The sequence below is a fragment of the Atta cephalotes genome (genome assembly GCF_000143395.1).
Source record: "Atta cephalotes unplaced genomic scaffold scaffold00018, whole genome shotgun sequence".
NCBI lineage: Eukaryota > Metazoa > Arthropoda > Insecta > Hymenoptera > Formicidae > Atta > Atta cephalotes.
The window spans coordinates 2316864-2330026 of record NW_012130082.1 but is presented as its reverse complement, the minus strand read 5'-3'; the positions used below and the strand labels follow the sequence as shown (position 1 = coordinate 2330026).

Here is a 13163-nt window from a genome sequence, read left to right as displayed (position 1 = left end):
AGCTTTTAAGAGACATCAGGCGTTTAAACTCCCTTCATTCAGTCTTCGTACTTGCTGCAAATCGAGTCAATTTCCTACTTCGATACATTGATTATCGACATAAAGTGTAATCAATTTATCGTACATTGCACCATGCATGTACCAACGTACAGTGTTTCGACGTGATAAACGTAGCACAAAAATTTTAGAAACAATTTTTTGTACACAAAGAATGATTTTCCTGAAATATCTAAAAATTTAATTACAGATATAAAAATAATTTTGCTAGATCATTAAAATAATTATGTAGAAATCGTAAATATAATGAGCAATACTGTAAAAAATTTTGATATTCTAACAACCAGTTTAAGCATTCCATATAATTATTTTGATAGTTCAACAAAATTATTTTCAGATCTGTATTTAAATTTTTAGATGCTTTAGCAAAACTATCCTTTCGCATGTTTGTAAAACTAGTAATTAATGAAAATTTAAAGCTTTAATACAAGAAAATTAGATTTGTAAATTCTTATACTTTAAAGAAAATTTTTTCTTACATTTTATATTCATATAAATTGCTAAAATATAAAAAAATTTTTATAAAAAAAAGTATTCACTTCTTTATGTTGTATAATACCGGAAATCGAAAGCACAAACTCTTAAAGCGAGGTAATATCTTCATGTAATATATTCCACGAAACTTTCAGGTCGATCACCTGTTTTTGCCATGCTGATGTAGCTATCTTTTACCACACGAACCTATCGATCGCTTGTAGGCTTTCGACGACCGAACTCTATTCTCTGAGCGTTCGTTGTAGCAACCACTACACGACCTTTCAGAATAGATATATAGTATAGATCATTATCAATCTCCAATGTGGGCCAATTAACATATAATCTCATCTTAAAATTAGACGTTAGTCTTGGAGAGATACTTCGAAATATATTATAATAAAATTTTCTACGAAGTTATACAATATTAATTCTACAATGGAATATAAAACGCGTAAAATTCAAATTCTATATATTCCAAATAGAAAAAATTACTCGAAATGAGCAAACTACTTATCGAAAATTTCATTGAACAATTCTCTATTTTAATGTAGAAATATAGATATTTAATCTGGCTTTAGAATTTTGCTTTAGAATACTAATAAAACATGATAATGTCGAGATGAGAAAATGTTTATGGACGCTGTCGGTTTCGCAAGAGGATTACGATAACAATAACTATGTTAAGTCTCACTAATCCGCGTTATTCTGACTAAAAGGATACTGAATGAGTGTCTTCCCACACAAGTGTTTCTTGTCCGTGTTCTAATCCGGTTCTCGCGCTTGATTGCTAATAGAATTAATTTTCGCGATATTCACCAAGCATGAAACGTTCATTAAATCCAGTCTTCGTTACATTTCTTTTCCAATATCGCCAGGAAAAAAATTAAATCTCGACGAATAAAAAGTTTCGAAGAATATTAATACCAACTTCTACTTATAAATCCAATAATCAATTCTTTTCCTTTTTCTGTTCAATTCCTTCATTTATTAAAATTAGGAAATATACCTTTAATCGACAATTAATATACCAAATACATAGAATTCTTGAAAATTTTATCTTATTCTTGGTAGATTCATTCAATTTCGCTAAAGCCTAGGGATTTTCTCTGTTCGTACGCGTATATAATATATAATATAACCGCATTGTGCGTGTGTGAATGCACAAATTAGTTAGATCCCGGAAAACTGCTAGATTAACTTGTTAATCTAACTAATTCACTTTGTCTACTAACATTATAATCGCACGCTTAACTTTGGTATTAAATATTTGGTACAAATCTTCTCCATCCAATGTACGAGTAAATACCATCTTTTAACAGATGAAAACATTACTAATTGTCACTTTTCATTTATTAGTTTATTTTTAAAGATGATCGATCATTTTTTTTTATTTTGATGAATGCAATTGACGAAAATGAAATGTTGAAACAGTCATCATGCGATGACGTCATCTATATTCAAATACCGAATTAACATTCCATGACGGCATAGAGAATCGTTAATCCACTTAACGGTACTTTTACTTCCGCTTCCTATGTAAAGTGGAGTTATTTACATCCCTCTGACATAATCGATCGCGTGTTACTTCCGTGTCACCAGCCGCTCGGAAAGCTGAATACATACTCGCTTTCCAAAAAGTTCTAGTTATGTTCCAGTTAATACAAGGGGGAACACATGCAATTTTCTTATGTCTTAAAGTATCGGAAATTTTCAAAGTTTAGAATTAGGTTTGTTTGAAATTTGTTATGACAATGTTATGAACAAGTATGACAACAAATCATATAAATTTTTAAACAATAGCTCATATTTTATGCAGTAACTTGCAAATGAAACTTTCTATTTAGCTTCCGCTATCATTTCCATATCTTTTAATCATTTTTATCATTTTCTTCACATTTATATACTATTTCTATAGTTACAGAATGAAAGACAATGTCAGTCAGATCGAAGAGTGATCGTACGACATAGATAGGACACGTTAACCAAGCACTCCACTCCAATCCATTCAAATAGCAAGAGCCAATGGCCTGACACATTTCCATTCCCCAGTAGTAACCAATGGAAATCCCGTAGGATTGAATTCGATGAAACAGAAGCCGCGAGAATTTCACTGGATATCTGATATCCTATAGCCATTGTGAACGTTATCGTTTTTGTTGGAAAGAATAAAATTAAAAGTAGCCGTTAAGATTTTCGCGCTTTCTTCGAATGCAAAAAATCATTCGTAAGTCCGCGTCAATTTCAAAACGTTGCAATAAAATACATCGATTAAATTAGCAAGCTAACTGTGACTTGTATTATAACGTATCATATGACGGTATATATCTCACAGTGTATATGATATACTGAATAATATACCAAGCTATGTTATTGCTTCTTAATAGCATAAGCTGTTGATCTTCATCTGCATATATTAATGTACAATTTCGTGGTAATTCTGATAGAAGACCGACATGAAAGCTGCATGTGGTAGACAAGCATTATTGTTTCTGCTGCGGATAAATTATAATTTATGCTGTATTTGTTTTCATAAGAGCAAAACATCATCACAAGAGAAATAGACCGTTGATGGATATATGATATACAATATATACTACCTATATCTTACATTAAAGACTTGATCAATAAATAGAGTTAATCCAAGAATAAAATATAAGATAATAATCAGATGAATTTTATTTTTCGATATATTATTATTTAATTATCTCATTTGATTATTCCAATAGTTAATTCCTTATAAATTGATAATTTCTTAGAAACAAAGTCTTGAATTTATTTTAACATATAAAAAATAATTTTTGAAATATTATGAAAAAACCTATTATGTTATAATAGCTGAACAAAGTCTGCTAAAATAATTATACTTGACGTTTCGCCAAATCCGCAATGAATTTACTGCTATATTACTTAGTACTGAATTAAGCGACGTTACAAGATAACTCTGCTAATTTCCCCTTAATGACACTTTCCTTCATCTCCCATCGGGCATGTTAAACTTCATATACCGGCAATTAAGTTTTAATCTTCGCGGAATGACTTCGATATAACCTGCCAGAAAGTCTGTGAATAACATAAAAGATGCAGATTCAACAACTTGACAAATGCAACTCACGAAATAAAGCACTATAAATAAGTCTTGCATAATGCAATATAAACTTAATTTGATATAAATATTTTAAACAATCATTTTAAATACAAACTATATGTTTGTTAGAACACAATAAAATTTTAATTTTAAGTAATACAGCATAACTTGAATATAGCAAGAAATAAATTCAAGATTTTCAAAAAATCGATTTACAAAAAATTATTAGATTAAAATGAGATAAATAATAACATGAATGCTATAAAATAAAATTTATTTAATTATTATTTAAATATTTTATTTTTGGATAATCTTAACTGTTATTAATTGATTAAATCTTCAATATAAGATATAATATATATTCATCGGTTTGTTTTTTATTGTGTCTTGAAATTTATCAGTGCACAACAAAATAGTATAATAAATTAATATAGTAAAAAAAATAAAATTCTAAAAAATTATAATTTCAAGTTAGATCAATAAGACAAAATCAAATGAGAGAAATAATTCTATTTTCGAAATAAAATTTAATACTTTGAAAAATATTTAATATTTAATACTTTGACTGAGGTACTGTAATATTTTTCGTAATAAATTATGTACAAATTTTTAAGATTATTAGCGTCATTATTAAAATTGATGATTAATCTAATTTAAAGATACTAATATTTTAATTTCAGTTTGCGCATGGAAAATATAAAATAATGCGATAAAATTCTAGCAAATTTTGGAAATGATAAGTTTAAGTAAAAAGAAACGTCCATTTTATAAAATTTATTTTTCTGATAAATGAACGATTATTGTATAGCCATACTATAAGAATACTAAAAGTATCTTTTATTTCGAAAAGTAAATTTTGAAAGTTGTTCGTACATACAGTTTTAATTTACTTTATTGTAATTTAATAAAGTAATAATCAGGATTTATAATTGTAATGTATTTTTTTATCGTACGCCTCCGGTTTGTTTACTTTCAGGCAAATAAAATTTACTATAAGTTTGACAAAAATAGCCAAATATTTTTACTAGTCTTGCAAGATAAAAATTAAACCATTTTTGTCCATGCAACTGTTTCAAATCCAATAAATAAAATCAGCGTGCAATTTATAAAACTGAGAAAAAAATGTATTCAAAAATTTTTATATTATTAATAGATATATAAAAATTTTACATTAGTATTATTAAGCATTAAGAATCAGTTTAACCGAAAATAAAAGTATTTTTTTTTAATTGATTCTAAAAAATATAAGAAATGTAAAATTAAATAAAAAATAGCAACAAAAAAGAAAAAAAAACGATATATAAATTAAATACCGACATGTTAATGCATTATATCGTTGACATATTACACTCATTGTTTAATAATAATATTAAGCGTTTTATGTATACATTATAAACGACAGAAATGAAATACCAATTTATTTTATAACATATCAGCAAATTTCTTTTTCGCTGCTTTACATTATTATTTTCCTTGTTGTATGTTCGTTATATGGAATATTTTATTTCTGCTTTCGCGATACAAATAATAAAATATTCTGAAACTCAACAACTATTAAAGCTTAGAAGAATAATGATCATGAAATGCCTTGTTTAAATATATTTCACGTACAGATAAAAGGCACATATTCTGCGAGAGGAACTTCATTCACGATCAAACCACGTAAACGGTTCCTCGAAGAAAATTGAACATGAACAAAACTTTTGACGTCCCATTTAGCGCAATCCATCGAAACGTTTCCGCGGAGAAGCAATTTACTGAGAAATAAGTAAAACATTCAACATAAACTTGGAATTCTTCAATGCTAGACATCCCAATAACGTCTATCAAATCGCTCAATGCTAGACATTTTGAAAAAATTATATTTGTTATTCGTGTTGCGAAAAAATTATGCGACAGCGATAAGTCAGCAATAAAATTTACATCAAATAAGTATAACGTAAATATTTTTTACATTCAAGAGAAGCCACAAATAAATTTTACAAGACGCTTTAATGGAAAATTATCTCTCTTTCTTTACATAATAGTCATACTTAACACAAATTCTTGTTGCATAATTATGCATAAGGCCTTTTTTGTATTTATCAACTGATTAAAAAATATTTAAAGAAACGTTTGAAAAAAAACTTGATAAATAATAAAAGAACCGTAATACAACTTATGATAAATGCATCTCAATTTTCGACTTGAAGATATATGGCTAGTTAGAGTCATCGGTATTTGGTAGAATAACTTTTCCAACTATGAAATATTCCCTCATAAGCGACACGATGCATCTTCCTCGGTAATGTCGTTCATTATCCAGAGTGCAACCATAGTAAGATGCGGAATTTATTCGATCAATTTATACGTATTATTTGATGCAACGGAAGGACATAAAAGATATGGTTAACATTATTCAAATTTCTACTTTTCTTTTTAGAGAATTAAATCTATATCTCTCTAGCAATACAATATAATCGTGATAGGAATCCTCAATCATATTTTTCTATTATTGTTTTCCACATGACAGCGTAATTATTATAAAAACATGAAAAAACAAGACCTGTATGCTTCGGGAAATTGAAAAATCGCGAAAAACTGCAAAAAACATGAGTAAACGCAAAAAAGTTGGGTAGCGTTATATAATACGCGAACAAGGAAGGGCAAGATATCGAATGATGGCAGAAACCGTTACTTTTCTGAAGAAAATAAAAGTGTGCTAACGGAAAAAGAAGACAGAAAAACCGGGAAAAGAGAAATGATTGCACAACAGAGTCTTGCTGAGCTGACTTACGAGCGACCAACGAAAAATTTCACTGCACCTTCATTTCCTTCGCATGTTTATCCGTAACGTTACCTCGTCGGTGGTTTTAGTAAAATATTTTTGCGAAGATCGTAAATTGTTCTCTCGCTCAAAGCGCGCGCAAACGTCTTGTTTCTGTGTGGTGATAAGAAAAATTCGAACGTGCCTCAAACGATACCATTACGGTGTCGTCATGAACAAAGCAAAGGAATATAAAAATATTGGACACGAACGCGCCGAATATTTCTTGAAAGAACGTATCGATGGCAAAGGCAACGCATCTTTTTTCCTCAACTGTTATTCGACCGATAACGATATCTTTTGCGCAACGTTTCTTCTGGGGTGATAATCGAAATATAGGCTGCGGTCCTGTAATCATGATTCTGTCTTTATCATTCATTAGATGTAAAATAAGAATAGAACTACTGAAAAGCGCTGAAAGCGTCCAAATCGACCGCAATTATAGTTACCAACCAAAACTGACAATATACTAGTAATTATATAATTATAATTTTTACATACAAAACATGTACAATTTTATACGTAATATATATAAAAACTACGAATCACAAATAATAATAATTATAGTAAATAATCTAAATTATAACACACTATATACATAAAAATAAATATTTAAGCAATAAATAATAAATTAGGAAAGTAAAAATAAGCTTGTTATTGCCGCCGTTAAAACTGCCGTCAGTTTTTATAATTAAAACGTCAGTGGTTCGTATCTCAAAGTATCAAAGCATTATGCTACATACATTTACTTTTTCCTGCAGACCCTATCGTGAAATATCAAAATAAATATCAAAAAACAGGTATCTAAAACGAATGAAATTCCACATCGAATACGATCAAAATGCGGTCAATTTCAAGTATTGAAAATGTGTTCTCCACAAATGTAACCTGAGTAGAACTCGCTAATTTCAAAGAGCTATCCGCTTTGCTCCTTTTTATTCACTTACGTTAAAACGAAGTTGCAGGGTGCCAGTGTACATAGAGGATGCAGCTGACGTACTAGGCTGAGACTCCTTTCGATCCATCGCACAGGTTCTCTCACACTTTGCGTCGTGTATGAAGCTTTTGATAGCTTCCTTTTTTTTGTCTTTTATCGGACACAATCACTTTATGCTCGTGTGTCTAGCTGGGTCGAACAAAGCACATCAGCGACATTCTGCTGATGCCTCTCCCGAGAAACTCACTCGTACTTTAACTGTTGTCGTCGTTAAATCGAAGCAGTTTTACAAGCAGCTCACGTATAAGTCCATATTAATAAAACTCTTATTATTTACATAACATACAATTTTTCGGTTGCTCTGGCCTCTGTCGAGTAATCAAACGTTTATTTTCGTAATTTTACACTGAACACAGTAATCGTCAACAACGGTGCAACAATAACGATTAAATATAAACGCTTTTAAAATTGTAAAATTCCCATCGCAACTCGTCGATATTAAAAATATTGCTTTTATCTATCAGATTTTATAACAAACGCGTTTTTAAGAGCGGACCTAGATAATGTGGCATAGATATTTTTTTTCAGTAACAGAACACATTACATCATCTACATTATACAAGCCTGCATCAATATTTTTGCGGCTAAGGTGTACAGATATTTCCTAATTTCTATTTTCCATAAAATAAATTTCTCACGTTATCCATCAATACTGTTGCCGTAATCATCTACGTATGGTTTAGCGTAAAAAACAAAATAAAAACTAAATATATACGGTCATCTTGCAAGCAACTCCTATAAGGTTTGTCGATCGATACTAAGCATCAGTTTTTAATAACGTTAAAAGCATCGATGCAATGCTTAGAAATTAAATCTGCTAAAAGAAGCTTTTCTCTTATAGAATGTCACATGCGTAAAATATATGAATCCAATTTTAACGTATCTCATATACAATTACTTAATGCTGATTATTATTATTATTATTATTATATATTCGTTGACATTTTCTTTCTTACATAATAAATAAAACTGCATGGAAGTTCAAAATAATAATGATATTTTTCCAAGCGAAAAATACGTTGCTTCTAACTAAACAGAAAGATATCAAGAGACAAAATGCCAAACCATTGTCTGTCAGACTGTCTGGTCGTATCGGTCTACATGGCCTAAATCGTTGATGTGACATATAATGCGAATTTAACGGCTACCCACAATGTCAAAACTCCGAAACGTCCGAGACAACGCATAAAAGATTCAATTTCATCACAACGAAAACGTTTTTGCAAATGAATGTGAGATATCTCGACATTGGGCATTGTACAAAAAAAATAAAATAAAATTGACCGATGTTATTTGATAGTAAATATACTATTTCTATATCAGCGTAAATGTTTGATTCATTTAACAACCAAGATATTTACAATATCTTGGTTGTAATAATTTTCATTGTTAACTCTTGAAACAATTGTCATTTCGAAATTAGTTGCTAAAAACTTTTTCAGTATATTTAACATCGCAATATATTTCTCCTAATATCTAATTAATAGAAAAATTTCACGTTGCACACAAAGAAAATATATAATAATTATAAAATTTAATATTAAATATCAAGTATATACATAATATTATAATAACTTACATTTTTAATGTCAATATCGAATGTAATATTGTATCGAATATTTTAATATAAAAATTTGTATATTTAAATAGACTATTTCTTAAACTACACTATAAGTAATACCTTTTATGACAATCAACAATCATATTTATAAGATTTAAGACTGTTTTATATATAAAATACATATTTTAACACGTTAAAAAATAGTAAAATACTTTTATTAAAAAAATAATAAATGCAACGAAACTTTCTGGATTTATAGAATTTTCTATACAGAAACGTAGCATTCAAGTATAGCATTCAAAATAATAATTCATAATGTAATAATTCGCTATATTATACTCTATATTTCAATATATTTATTGAAATATCCATTTATCGAATCAAATTTTTAGAAATTTTACTAGAATAATTCTCGCATTCTGTTCTAATAAAATGCTTTAGTTTAGAATCAATCGCACAGCTCGAGTGGACAACTCCACATCAGTTCCTCGTTTTACAATTCGATATTCGTCCGGTGATGCTGGATTCTCGCCGCGACAAGAGGAGAGAAAGAGACAGAAAGCTGGATATGCTGTATCGATTTTCGTTTCGTTCAGTATTTCACTGGCTGCATCCCTAATTTTCATTGGGACCCTTCCATCAAAATTGCATTATCGATTCCATGCACGATAACAGGTCTTTAATATCGACAACAAGCGCATTCAATTAAACACAATAGGGCCTTGTGAGCGAAACAGCAAAGGGTCAAATTTTAAATCGTTACATAAATGATTATTCATGAGATTTACGTTCTAAACCACAAGTTGCATGTGAGGGCAAACGTGATAAATAAAACCCAATGTTGTAAGTAAACGGAAACGATAATAATAAACACATTTTTCGAAGAATTTAAAATCAATTTTTAACCTTGCAAAAAATTCATTCGCTGTCTAATTCTATTAATGTTAATCAGAGAAAATTAGCATTTAATATCACTTAAATTTGAAAAAAAAGTAACCATAATGTATAATCCCGACAAAGAGTATCAATGATATCTCGCGAGAATCTACAAATACGGAATTTCAGATTTTCGAATAATCAGCTTCCCATTCGTTAACAGGGCAAATATTTATCATCCTCTGTACACCGGCTAAATAACCATGGTGCAAACACCGTCATACGTCGAGAGCTGCATTGACACTGAAAATCGCTTACCACGCCCGAGGGTGAATACAAAAATTACAATCAGCAGCTTAACGAAAAATGCGTACACGTATAATCAGTCAATGATCATATCGATAATAATTAATAAACAATCACGACGCCACTGCACGATTTTCAGACGCGTGTACTTCGATGAAAGCGCGTGGTCGAACTGAATTCAGCATCTGATACTGCTTCATGGGTACCCTTGGTAACTAGGGAACGATATATATCTATCCTCTATCCTATGGGATACGCAGCCCATAGGGTGCAAAATTCGTGTGGTGGAGGGTGCCGCTTAGCGAAATCTGCGAGCTGTACGAAATTTGAAGCGCGGATTTGCCCGTTCCGATTATAAAAAATCCATACCAAATCTCTCATAGTTACTCAATGTGTTATAATAAAAAAAATTATCGTTTTATGTAAAAAATATATTAGAATATTTTCCACTACATAAAACACTTTTTATTACAATAACAAAAAAAGAATAGATATTCAAATATTCTATTATAATAATTTAATTAATTTCATTTCGAAATATCAAATTTATACATCTAAAAATAAAATTGATATGCATACAATATGCATGTAAGTTAAATAAATCAGCTTGGCACATTGATTGTCTAGTTTTCATTCAATTTTTATCGATAAAATACAAATGACAATTGCAATGATTTTTAAATAAAATTGTAATGAATAGATATACAGATCGCGTAATTTTGGGATTTTTAATGCAGAACGTGTGTTCCAACCCGTCACTGCCATTACACCTAATCCGATGGAACTGGGATCGACAAAGAAGATGCGTATTGCGCACACGCAAAATATCCCATCGTAATAACAGAAATGTAAAGACTTTTGACCATCTTTTGAAATTGAAAATATATTACTATGTAAAAGTTCCAGCATGACAAATTTAGTCATAAATCGTATGTATGATAATTCCCCTATTATTAGTAGATGCATATTTTGCACTGTTAAAATTTAGTTATATTATTTCCCACTCTCTCTATGTGTGTGGGTTTGTGAGTGTATCTGTCAAAACATATATTCTACAAATTTAAACATAATATAAAATAAAATTAATTTTAATTTAATGTGTTTAATTAATATAACACTATCTCTAATTAGATTGTAGCATCGTATTATACTCCAACATTACTTTTAACGCTAAAATTACCGATGATGCCATATTGACTCCGCTAATTATTCAAATTTTATTTTTGTATTAAATATACAAAATTAAATATTGAAAATATGTGAATATAACACAAATATAACTTTAACGATATAAATAATATTAAAATAAATTTTCATTAGCCAAAAACAAGGATAAGAAATTATATCAAATTGGCATTTTCGGCAGTTCCAGTGTTAAAGAGATCGAAAAAATTATTTTGAAGCTATACTTATAGATATCCTTCTAGCACTTTTTTGTACAAAAAAATGAAATTTAAATCTAACTTAATTAAACTAGAAAAATATTCATCCACTGAATATCATGTAACATTAAATAATAAAGTAAAGCATTTTCTTGCAGGTTGCAGATAAGTTTGCCTAAAAGTATTGAAAAAAAATTTTGCGAGAAAAGGCCAGCAACTCGCACAGGCATGCTTATCAACTACGAATATATTTCCCCACGCCGCATAGCGGTCGTCGAGTTTCATGATTGCATTTTTCGTCGCCTGCGAATGTACCAATGAAAGATGCAAGAGATGGTATGCATACAAGAAAGAAAAATAGAAAAAAATAATAAGTACATACAAAGATAGCAAAAAAATACGAAAAATTTTAATAGTCGACACAACATGCTATCAGTATTTATCAGTATTTATCAATAAAATTGTGCTCATGATGAGTGTTGATATGTCTCAAAATTCTAATTATTTTTATATAGCAAAATTAATTATGTGGCAAACAAACGTTTATTTGACAATTATAAAATAATCAAATTATTAAATAATTTTGTAAGCAATTATTTTACATATTATATAGAGTAACTCTGATATATACGTCATACCTTTCAAAAACTTAATTTATTAAGTATTATTTACTGTATTTATTAGTAAATGAATATCAATAAAAACTTTGTACTGTCTATTATTATGAAAAAAAATATTAGAAATCTGAAATATTTTGAAACCCTTGCATTTTTGCCGTATATTTCCCATAGGAGTGAAATATACGGCAAAAATGGATATATGGCTACTCATAGAGAGAGAAATATATATGGCTTATAAAAAAATTTACAAATAATGCATATAAATAAGACGTATAATAACACAATAAAATGTGTTTATAAAGTTTTATTAAGGAATAAGAATGGTAAATATGTATATGAAGTAATAAATAATTACAATTTTCCTACATATATTATAATACAAGTGTACATCAGATACATATTTCATATAATGCGTTTATTGCATTTAATGTGAAACTGAATTCAATCTGCGCACTTTGTATGCTTTGGGCATAAATCTCGCTAAAAATGCCATATATCACTAACAGGGATATACAAGACAACAAATTAAACAAAGAATAGGAAAGCACTTGTATTTTGCTACACAACATGCTTTACTATTCCATTGCACGTATGTATTATGAAATAACCACTAAGTCTTTTACACGCCCTACATTAATCATTTTGTGTAGATTATAATTTATGATGGCATTACTTATTACAGTAACAAATCGATTCAACTCACAATAATTTCATTAATATTAACATAATTACAGTAAGAAACTGAAATCATAACACAATATTAATATAACATAAAAACATGTAATAGAGTTGCGAGAAAATTACCCTTATTCCTTCTATTTTTTCCTTCTGCAGCGTAAATTCCAGCATATATTTACCAGAGTTACTCTACATATCGTAATATTTATTAAATTATTATTTTAATTATTTTTATGACAACTTCCTCGCGAAATAATTTTTACACATTTATACAAATTCTATGTTATATAATTAAAATATCATTAGTTTCTAAAAACG

General features: G+C 29.1%; 1 protein-coding gene across 1 annotated transcript in view; it reads right to left on the bottom strand.

The window, feature by feature from the left end:
- LOC105618886 (dystrophin, isoforms A/C/F/G/H-like) overlaps positions 1 to 13163 on the bottom strand; it is a 195891-nt gene that overhangs the window by 44019 nt on the left and 138709 nt on the right. The window lies entirely within an intron of this gene.